Here is an 11,946-nt window from a genome sequence, read left to right as displayed (position 1 = left end):
CCTTTCCTGTCTTTGTCACCTCTTAAATCCGTGTCTATCTTTTCTGCAACTCCATCTTTGAACCTCTTCAACCAGGTTTCTGCTCTGCCACAACCTGGAAATAACGCTTACCATCCTGTGTGACTGTGACCACTGTCCTCCATCCCTTCTCAACCCAGCTTCAGACTTTGACATGGTTGGTTACATCAATGTCAACAAAACGAAGGAGATTGTCATCGACTTCAGGAAGCGTAAAGGAGAACATGCCCCTGTCTACGTCAATGGGGACAAAGTAGAAAGGGTCGAGAGCTTCAAGTTTTTAGGTGTCCAGATCACCAACAACCTGTCCTGGTCCCCCCAAGCCGACAGTATAGTTAAGAAAGCCCACCAACGTCTCTACTTTCTCAGAAGACTAAGGAAATTTGGCATGTCAGCTACGACTCTCACCAACCTTTACAGATGCACCATTGAAAGCATTCTTTCTGGTTGTATCACAGCTTGGTATGGCTCCTGCTCTGCCCAAGACCGCAAGGAACTACAAAAGGTCATGAATGTAGCCCAATCCATCACGCAAACCAGCCTCCCATCCATTGACACTGTCTACACTTGCCACTGCCTCGGCAAAGCAGCCAGCATAATCAAGGACCCCATCCATTCCAGGCATTCTCTCTTCCACCTTCCTCCTTCAAGAAAAAGATACAAAGGTCTGAGGTCACGTACCAACCGACTCAAGAACAGCTTCTTCCCTGCTGCTGTCAGACTTTTGAATGGACTTAGAAATCATAGAAAGAATCATAGAGACCCTACAGTGTAGAAAGAGGCCATTTGGCCCATCGAGTCTACACCGACCACAATCCCACCCAGGCCCTACCCCCATATCCCTACATATTTACCCACTAATCCCTCTAACCTACCCATCTCAAGACACTAAGGGGCAATTTTAGCATGGCCAATCAACCTAACCCGCACATCTTTGAACTGTGGGAGGAAACCGGAGCACCCGGAGGAAAACCACGCAGACACGAGGAGAATGTGCAAACTCCACACAGACAGTGACCCAAGCCAGGAATCGAACCCGGGTCCCTGGAGCTGTGAAGCAGCAGTGCTAACCACTGTGCTACCGTGCCGGCCCTTACCTTGCATTAAGTTGATCTTTCTCTACACCCTAGCTTTGACTGTTACACTACATTCTGCACAAGAAAAAAATACTTTTCACTGTATGTTAATACATGTTAATACATGTGACAATAATAAATCAAATCAAATCAAATCATGCTCCTTCAGTGATTATTCCAACAGGTATACTGGGTCAGGTGTACTGGGCATCCTGCTCTGGAGTAGGTTTGGACAGTGCTGTACAAAGGCAGAAGGACCATGGACCCTGCACTGGAGTAGGTTAAGATGCCATTGAGGTCTCAATCATTTCCATTCATTAATCTCACGCAAATCAGTGACTGTGTTGTGTCCTGGTTAAATTAATGCTCGATTCTAAACTTCACTTTTTAATATTTTTATAAATTTTTATGTATCCGTTCATGGGATGCGGGCATCACAGGCTAGACCAGCATTTATTGTCCATCACTCTCTTCTACCTTCTTCCTTCAGGAAAAAAATGCAAAAGTTTCTGGTCACGTACCAACCGACTCAAGAACAGCTTCTTCCCTGCTGCTGTCAGACTTTTGAATGGACTTAGCTTGCATTAATTTGATCTTTCTCTACACCTTAGCTTTGACGGTATCACACATTCTGCATTCTCTCATTTCCTTCTCTATGAACAGTATGTTTTGTCTGTATAGCGCGTAAGAAACAATACTTTTCACTGTATGTTAATACATGTGACAATAATAAATCAAATCAAATCAAATCAGAATCAAATCTAATTGTACTTGAGAAGGTGCTTCTTGACCTGCATTCTTGAACCCCTGCAGTCCATGTTGTAGGAACACACATTGTGATATTAGGGAGGGAGTTCTAGGATTCTGAAGCAGCGATAGTGAAGGAACAACAATATAATTTCAAGTCAGGATAGTGTGTGACTAGGAGGGGAATTTACAGGTGGTGGTGTTCCCATGCACCTGCTGCCATTGTCCTTCTAGGTGGTAGAGACTGTGGGTTTGAAAGGTGCTGTTGAAGGAACCTTGGAAGTTGCTGCAGTGCATTTTGTAGCACACACTGCTGCTATTGTGCAAAGAACAAAGAACAGTACAGCACAGGAAACAGGCCCTTCGGCCCTCCAAGCCTGTGCCGCTCCTTGGTCCAACTAGACCAATCGTTTGTATCCCTCCATTCCCAGGCTGCTCATGTGACTATCCAGGTAAGTCTTAAACGATGTCAGCGTGCCTGCCTCCACCACCCTACTTGGCAGCGCATTCCAGGCCCCCACCATCCTCTGTGTAAAAAACGTCCCTCTGATATCTGAGTTATACTTCGCCCCTCTCAGCTTGAGCCCGTGACCCCTCGTGATCGTCACCTCCGACCTGGGAAAAAGCTTCCCACTGTTCACCCTATCTATACCCTTCATAATCTTGTACACCTCTATTAGATCTCCCCTCATTCTCCGTCTTTCCAAGGAGAACAACCCCAGTCTACCCAATCTCTCCTCATAGCTAAGACCCTCCATACCAGGCAACATCCTGGTAAACCTTCTCTGCACTCTCTCCAATGCCTCCACATCCTTCTGGTAGTGCGGCGACCAGAACTGGACGCAGTACTCCAAATGTGGCCTAACCAGCGTTCTATACAGCTGCATCATCAGACTCCAGCTTTTATACTCTATACCCCGTCCTATAAAGGCAAGCATACCATATGCCTTCTTCACCACCTTCTCCACCTGTGTTGCCACCTTCAAGGATTTGTGGACTTGCACACCTAGGTCCCTCTGTGTTTCTATACTCCTGATGACTCTGCCATTTATTGTATAACTCCTCCCTACATTATTTCTTCCAAAATGCATCACTTCGCATTTATCCGGATTAAACTCCATCTGCCAACTCTCCGCCCAATTTTCCAGCCTATCTATATCCTGCTGTATTGCCCGACAATGCTCTTCGCTATCCGCAAGTCCAGCCATCTTCGTGTCATCCGCAAACTTGCTGATTACACCAGTTACACCTTCTTCCAAATCATTTATATATATCACAAATAGCAGAGGTCCCAGTACAGAGCCCTGCGGAACACCACTGGTCACAGACCTCCAGCCGGAAAAAGACCCTTCGACCACTACCCTCTGTCTCCTATGGCCAAGCCAGTTCTCCACCCATCTAGCCACTTCTCCTTGTATCCCATGAGCCTTAACCTTCTTAACCAACCTGCCATGTGGGACTTTGTCAAATGCCTTACTGAAATCCATATAGACGACATCCACGGCCCTTCCTTCACCAACCGTTTTTGTCACTTCCTCAAAAAACTCCACCAAATTTGTAAGGCATGACCTCCCTCTTACAAAACCATGCTGTCTGTCACTAATGAGATTGTTCCGTTCTGAATGCACATACATCCTGTCTCTAAGAATCCTCTCCAACAACTTCCCTACCACGGACGTCAAGCTCACCGGCCTATAATTTCCTGGGTTATCCCTGCTACCCTTCTTAAACAACGGGACCACATTCGCTATCCTCCAATCCTCAGGGACCTCACCCGTGTCCAAAGAAGCGACAAAGATTTCCGTCAGAGGCCCAGCAATTTCATCTCTCGTATCCCTGAGCAGTCGAGGATAGATGCCATCAGGCCCTGGGGCTTTGTCAGTTTTAATGTTCCCTAAAAAACCTAACACTTCCTCTCTTGTAATGGAGATTTTCTCTAACGGGTCAACACCTCCCTCCGAGACACTCCCGGTTAACACGCCCCTCTCCTTCGTGAATACCGATGCAAAGTATTCATTTAGGATCTCCCCTATTCCCTTGGGTTCTAAGCATAATTCCCCTCCTTTGTCCCTGAGAGGTCCGATTTTCTCCCTGACAACTCTTTTGTTCCTAACGTATGAACAGAATGCCTTAGGATTCTCCTTAATCCTGCCTGCCAAGAACATCTCGTGACCTCTTTTTGCCCTTCTAACTCCCCGTTTGAGTTCTTTCCTACTCTCTCTGTATTCCTCCAGAGCTCCATCTGTTTTCAGTTGCCTGGACTTAACGTACGCCTCCCTTTTCATTTTAATCAGATCCTCAATTTCCCTGGTTATCCACGGCTCTCGAATCCTACCTTTCCTATCTTTTCTTTTTACAGGCACATGCCTATCCTGCAGCCTTATCAATAGTTCCTTAAAAGACAGTGAATTTTGAAGGTGGTCCCAAAAAAATGCTGAACGCTCAACTACCCTATGGCAGCTGAGATTTAAAGTGGTTTCCTCTACTCAGATACTGTCCCCCTTCCATTCCAAAACTATCATCAAACCTCGGCTCAAAAAAAAGCCCCTGATTCTCTGTGTTCTTGCAAATCGCTGTGGCCCTGACCAAAGTCACGAGTAAAATTCTCAGTGACTGTGACTGCTGCAGTGTTTCTTGGTGCACTCATTGACTTTTGCAGCCAGTGACGTGGTTTTCTCATGACACCATCTCTCCCAACCTCCTTTCTGATGAGCAGTGGATTATTCCATTGAGGGTGATTGCAATGATACTTCTGCAACGACATTAACCAAGATGAAGATGGATATGGGAAACAGAGCAGGGCCAAGTTCAAACCACTGAGGGACTCTTCTGTGGGTGGTGTGGTAAGACTTTTGTTTTTCTAGCTTAATGTTCCTTTTTTCCTACATCATCTCTCTTTATTTCTAAAACTATCCTTTCTCCAGCTGATCATCGCAATAGGTTGTTGTAACTTCCATACATTCAAAATGATTTTTATTCCTCATTGAGTGTTTCCAGCTTTTTCTTTTATATTTTTCCATTCCATATTTATTTCTCTTGCAGTAACTGAAAGTAATAACTCTTTGGAGAGAGAAAAAAACTGTCCCACCTGACCTGTTAATCATTCTTCCCACAACAATTCAAAAAGATGTAAACTCCCAGAGAGTGCGTTAGGCCCAGATTAAGAATAAACAAAACCCAATTTAAACCATTTATACAGCAATAGAAAGGACATCGAATCAGGCAGCCAATGCCACAATGAAAAAGAAACAAATTCAAAATAATTTTCATTCCTCAATGAGTGTTTTCCAGCATTTTCTTTTATATTTTTCCATTCCATTTTTATTTCTCTTGCAGTAATGTCTACTTTCCCTCATTTTACACTTCTTTTCAGGATTAATTACTCTTTGCACATTCTCATTGTAGTTAACTTGCAGAGTCCAAAACTACATGGACTCAGTTCACAATAAATTCAGGCATTCGGAAAATAGAATTCCTATCAATTGTTTCTTACAACAAACAGTTATCACTTAAAGTTCCACTGTGCAAATTCATTCTCTCACAAAATCAAAGCACTTCTTCCAGGTGAAATGAATGTTTAGAAAAGAACACTGGATGATAAACCAAATAACCACGTCAGGCTTCAAATATTCAAAGTTTCAGCTTCAATGGTTTTATTCACAGGGTGGCACAATGGTTAGCAGTGCTGCCTCACAGTGTCAGGGACCCGGGTTCGATTCCTGGCTTGGATCAGCGACTGTGCAGAGTCTGCATGTTCTCCCCGTGCCTGCGTGGCTTTCCTCTGGGTGCTCCAGTTTCCACCCACAGTCCGAAAGACGTGCTGTTTAGGTGCATTGGCCAGGCTAAACTCTCCAGCAATGTACCCGAACAGGTGCCGGAGTGTGGCAACTCGGGGATTTTCACAGTAACTTAATTGCAGTGTTGATGTAAGCTTACTTGTGACACCAATAAACTTTATTCAAAGTGCATCCCTGCCTTCAGCACAATATTTAAAATTCAGTTTCATTTGACAATAATTTTTTGATTGCTTTTGTGTGTCATTTTCCTATAATATTGCATATATTTTGGTATGAAGAACCATCCTGTTTGACCTGCTCTGATAAACCTATAAAGCTATAAGTAGCTTTTTTGCAGACTTGAATGAGATCATGGCATCATATGCTTTAATGTCAATATTTGCTGGTGGGAAGGCAAGTGGTGAAGATGACATTAAGGGCGGGACTTTCCGGCTGCACTCGTCACAAAACCAGAAAATCCCACTTGAGGTCAGCGGACCTTTGCATGGTACGCCTCCCCCCACCCGCTACGATTCCTGTAACGGGCGGGACAGGAAAATTCCCCCCAAAGAGTCTACAGAGGGATATGGACAGGTTAAGTGAGTGGGCAAAAACTTGGTAGAAGGAATATAATGCAGGAAAATGTGAAGTTATGCACGTTGGTAGGAAGAATAAAAGAGCTGAATATTATTTAAATGGAGAAAGACTGCGGAAAGCTCTGGCACAGAGGGATCTGTGGTCATTGGCGGGGGTTCCTTGAGCATAAATCACAAAAAGCCAGCATGCAAGTTCAGCAGGTAACTGGGAAGGCAAATGGAATATTGCAAAAGGGAATGGAGTATAAAAATAGGGAAGTCTTGCTAAAACTATAGAAGGCACTAGTTAGACCACATCTGGAATACTGTGAACAGTTTTGGTCCCCTTAGCTAAGGAAAGATATACTAGCATTGGAGGCAGTCCAGAGTAGGTTCACTAGGTTGATCCCTGGTATGGAGGGTTTTTATGAGGAGAGGAAGGGATTGGCATGCTCAAGATGCGCTTCATGTTAGTTTCCTGGACAGATCTGGAGATACCCTTTCGTACACAGGACCCAGGGTTTCTAGAATGGTTATGATGTGAACATTGCACTTCCATGAGAATGGAAGCTGCAGGGCGAACAAGGCAAAGAGCATACATTGTATGCAGACTAAAAAAATGAGAAGAAATGAAATGAGGAAGACAAGGGGGAGAAAGTTGATGATGCCAGTATAGCATCAGCCACTCACATTGCTACCCAGATTATCAAAGATTCACTTATTGATGAAAGGTTTGGTTAGTTATTACCACTTCCAAAATGGAATGGCAGTGATAAACCTGAATAAAGTTCTTCATCCATTTGAGAAGGAATTGAATTCCTCTTAACTCTTAAAAATGCACTATAAACCAACATTGTTTAGAAAAGGAGTTAGAGGAAAAATAACGTGTGCTAGGTTCCTTTCCCCATGCTGTCCCCACTGCCACTGTCAAAGTTTATCCAGCGAACAATCAACACCCAATACATATTCTCTCATTGGTCACCATCCATTCACATCTTGATCATTCACCATTGACCATCAAGCAACCGCAAAGATGACTTGCCATGTAAAAATTGGCAACACAGATAAGTGGTGCCAAGTAATGAAATTCATCGGATTCTCTTAAAGAACAGAAACTTCACAAAGTAACACCTTCTTGTACACCCATAGAATCATAGAATGTTTACAGCACAGAAAGAGGCACTTGGCCCATTGTGTCTATGCTGGCTGAAAAATGAGCCACCCAGCCTAATCCTACTTTCCAGCATTTGGTCCATAGCCTGACAGATTACGGCACTTGAGGTGCATATCCAAACACCATGGGCATGCTTTTGTTTGAAGTTTTACTCTTCCTTTTCCTAGCATTCTGATGTGGTGCAACCCCTGTGGCATCAGCTAAAGTAGAGGTAGGCGATTAGAATCTCTGCTTTTGGCTGATGGCCCCCACCTTTTGCAGCTTGTGGGACTCCACTATAGATCGCTATGCCTTTACCTGTGCAGGAGGAGGACTCGACCATCAGGAGAGATAGTATGCTGGGAGAGAGTAGCCAACAGATGAGCAGTAGGAGCACCTTCAGTGGAGTCTCTACTTCCATGTCCTCTTACATTATCATCGCTCTGGTAGACCAGCCATACTTTACTGTCATCATTGTGGTAGTGAGCAGATTGGTGCAGATCAGTGTTGCACTCTAAGGCCAAGTCTAAGCAACCTGTCATCTTATGAAAGTGTGTAGGAAGCAGATTCAACTTTCAAAAGAGAACTGGATAAATATTTGAAGGAAAAAATTGACAAGACTATATGAAAAGAACAGGGGAATGGACTATTGTATAGCTCTCAAAGAAGTGGTACAGGCATGATAGGGCAAATAGCCTTAGTTTGTGTTGATCATCCTATGATTCTACTCAACGAACCAGCCAACCAAAGTCTGCATGGCCAAGGTCAAGATATGGGTGGACTCATTTCATTTCTCCAATTGATGTTGCATGCAGTGGGCCACGATATCCATGCAAGAAGACATAATTTCAATTTCCTGTGACACCAACCCACACATGCCTGAGGTGGACTGTTCCATTCCCTCTACAATTGTTGTTAGTGTATTTAGAAGGACTGTCAGTACATCGCACATTCTCTGCTGCTGCTCATTAATGACCCCGACTGCATAGCATCACTGTCCACCTGAGCAGAGCTTGGAATTGGCTGCACTTTCTGATGAGGACTTTCTACTGATGTCCCTGTCACCACCATTTTCTCTTGCTTACTTGTGAAATGTGAACCACCTGGGTGAAAACCCAACCATCTGTGTAGCTGGACCGTCTGAGAATCTGCGCTGGTGCTCGGTAAGCACCTGTGGTAGTGTACCCTCAGAAATAATCAGTTCCTCTGAAGATCCTTTATTTATGAAGTCCATAGACTTCTGCTGTAATGATATGTCATCTCCTCCAGCCCCACAGCCCTCAGAAATATCTGCGCACGTCTAATTCTGTCCTTTCAACATCCTCGATTTTTAATCACTACCATTTCAACGGCCAAGATCCTGGACTCAGGAATTCCCTCTCTAGACCACTCCTTAAAACTATCTCTTTGACCATTTGTCCTTATATTCCATAAATTACTCGATCATTTCTTTCTTTATAAGACTCCTGTGAAGGGACTGTTACATTAAAACTGCAATATAGATACAAGCTAATGAAGTTAGCTATGCAATATATCGGTGAAGTGCAGTGCTCAAAACAATGCCTTCAAGTGGTAATACAATGGTACTGCAAAATACCAACAGCTAGTATAAAGTATGGGGTAAGCCGGGATTTTTGATTTTGTACGATAACTTTCCTCACATTTCACTATCTCACTTGATCTCTATATTTTTAACTTTACTGATAAGATGTGATGAAAATTAAATGCCTTTGTTCATATTTAATTTTAATGCCAAAGTTTTCCCTGGTATTTCTTCAAGTGATAACAGGGATTTCCCCGGGTTAACTAGAAACCATGGTGGAGATTTCGACTTCAACATGAAAAATGTTTTGTGGGACTAGGTTATTAGCTAAACAGGAGTTCAGAAGTAAACAAAAGTCATCAGGATCTCAGTAATGATTGATTTAGGGAGCTAAAGTATTTATTTTACCAGGTTGATGCTCATATTTATCGGATGTTTGTGAAAATTAAACACATTTATTAAATAATCCACTGGTGATATAGTTTAAATAATACAAAAATTCACATGGCATGACTTCAGACTTCATTTTTGACAAATTATATATTATAAATATATTTTCAAAATTCAGAGTGTGACAACCAATTTCTGTCAAACTTAAATAATTTGCAAATTGAATGAATCGTTCAGCTGCTGTCACCTTCTCTCAGGATTATCATCAGGCATGATGCAGGTAAAATATATTGATGAAAGTGATCATTTTTTTTATAACAACAGGCGGCACGGTGGCTCAGTGGTTAGCATTGCTGCTTCACATTGCCTTGGGTGACTGTGGAGTTGGTACGTTCTCCCCATATCTATGTGGGTCTCCTCTAGTTGCTCCAGTTTCCCCCCCACAGTCCAAAGATGTGCGGGTTAGGATGATTGGCTATGCTAAATTGCCCTTAATGCCAGGGCGACTAGAAGGGCAAATATGTGGGGTTATGGGGAAAGGGCCTGGGTGGGATTGTGGTCAGCACAGGCTTGATGGGCCGAATAGCCTCTTCTGCACTGTAGAGATTCTATGAATTGTGTAATGCTTTAGATTTAAGGGGGAACCATTGAGATTCTGAAATGGTCCATGGGACAAAAGCCTACTAAGTAACAGTGAGATTGTGACCAAGATTTCTCACTATTTCATGGTTTTGGCATATGCATTCTGAGCCATCGGCACAGATTGGCACAATGGCTAGTTACTGTGCAAAGTGGATAACTGTCTTGAAACAACACTTGAGTGGCAATTGTGCATGTCAGATACCAAGCAAGAATTAAAAAATGCAAATTTTGATTTGTTTGCAAGGCAGAATGTGAAATCTATTATTTAATGTATTACATTGATATTATACAATACAGCATGTTGTTTTAAGCCCTTCCAATTCTGATTAAGGATCTGCATCGCATTTCAAATGCAGAAGAACGTGCAATGTAGCTCAGGTATTATTTATTTTAACTTCAGATTTCCAATTGTTCTGTTAAAAATTCATAAAAAGATTGCACTTAAATAGATAAATTCATTCAGCGTTATGATTATGAGTTTGTGTAATCGACGAGAATAATGAATAGACTGTTCAAGGAAATTGTGCCATCCCCAAAACCTCTGCACTGTCGTGTTAATTTTCATGTACAAATATCAACTTCATTAGATTTTAGCATTTTTTAAAATTTAGGCAAGTTTTATGTGTACTTTACATAGCAAAATTAGATTTTAAAAATCTGTTTAATTTCCATTCAGCAGGTACACCACACCTTGTACTATAATATGCTAGTGTTGCAAAAGGGTTCTGTATATACTTTTCTCTTCAAACTCTGAAATATGAACTGTGACACTAGAGATTCCAATGTTGGGTCTGAAACAATGACTGAGCATATACATACTGCCAGCCTCAAAATCTTTAATGGACAATATTTGTCATAATCTTGCTTTGGTTACATTAAAAATATATTGCTAATAGTCAAACAGGGTCTGGAATAATATCGTGATGCAACATCACTGCATGGAATTTTGCACAAAGAATTGCCATGAAGCAAGACATTTTAGTGTTAACTTGAAATTAAATATTCTCTATTGAATATTGCACAAATTTGCTTCCATATTCCACCTCATTGTCTTTCAAAATACATCACATAGACAGAAGTCCATGCTCTAATTATTTATTGCCTAATATTCAGGAATGAGACTTTCTATCAGGGACGTTCCCATTCTTTTAGCGAACCAGGTGTGGCATTGTACCCACTTGATGTACAAATATATGTATTATCTTTTATATACTACTGCTGTCATTGCAGAACAGTATTCTAATCCTGTGTGAACTTCGCTCTGTAATAAATTTCATTATAAAAGCACTTACCTGCAAAACATCTTATACTTGTATACTATCATAGGTGTTTGCAATGAAGCCACTGCAGATGTGCATAACCTTTATTCACTCTCCACGCAGTTTGACCACTGGGTGCTGCTATGGAGCAATTCTTGCCATTCGATTAAAAGAACATTATCTCAATAATTTGACCAACTAAATGTAAAAAGTCAAGGAAAAGAAGGTGCAGCCCTATTCTGGCTATTTCTATGCCATTGGAATGAAGGGGAAAGAACGAGGAGGATGTTAAATTTTACACCAATGGAACTTTTGACCCAAACCATGGTTCCTCAAGTAACTAATTTCATGCAGTTGCAATGCGTCCACCCACCATATCATTGCCCTCACTGCTCCAGTTTCAACTGGATCTTGCACTGATTATCACAAGCCAGGCACGCATTTTCACTCTTGCTTTCTGTCTCATTTCTTTCTCTCTCAACAAAATCTTTCCCTCCCTTTATTTTTCTCTATCTGGGAAGCATATTGTCAAAAGATGGCTACTGCCATAAATAAATCATAACTAAAATAACAGTTGGTAAAGAATGCATTTTTCAAGGCTAAAGAATTGGTGCATAAGAAAAATAAAAGATTTTAAGACAATAATCATCAACATTGATTTGGAGAGTTGTTGTACAAGGATGAGGTGTGGATCTTCAGCAAAAGTGAACTTCTACTGAATTAGAAAGAGGTAAAATGTGGTTCTGGAGAAGGATGGAGCAGGTTAG

This window comes from Mustelus asterias, chromosome 25, assembly GCF_964213995.1.
Source record: "Mustelus asterias chromosome 25, sMusAst1.hap1.1, whole genome shotgun sequence".
In the NCBI taxonomy this organism is placed as follows: Eukaryota; Metazoa; Chordata; class Chondrichthyes; order Carcharhiniformes; family Triakidae; genus Mustelus; species Mustelus asterias.
Note: the sequence above shows the minus strand (reverse complement) of the source record.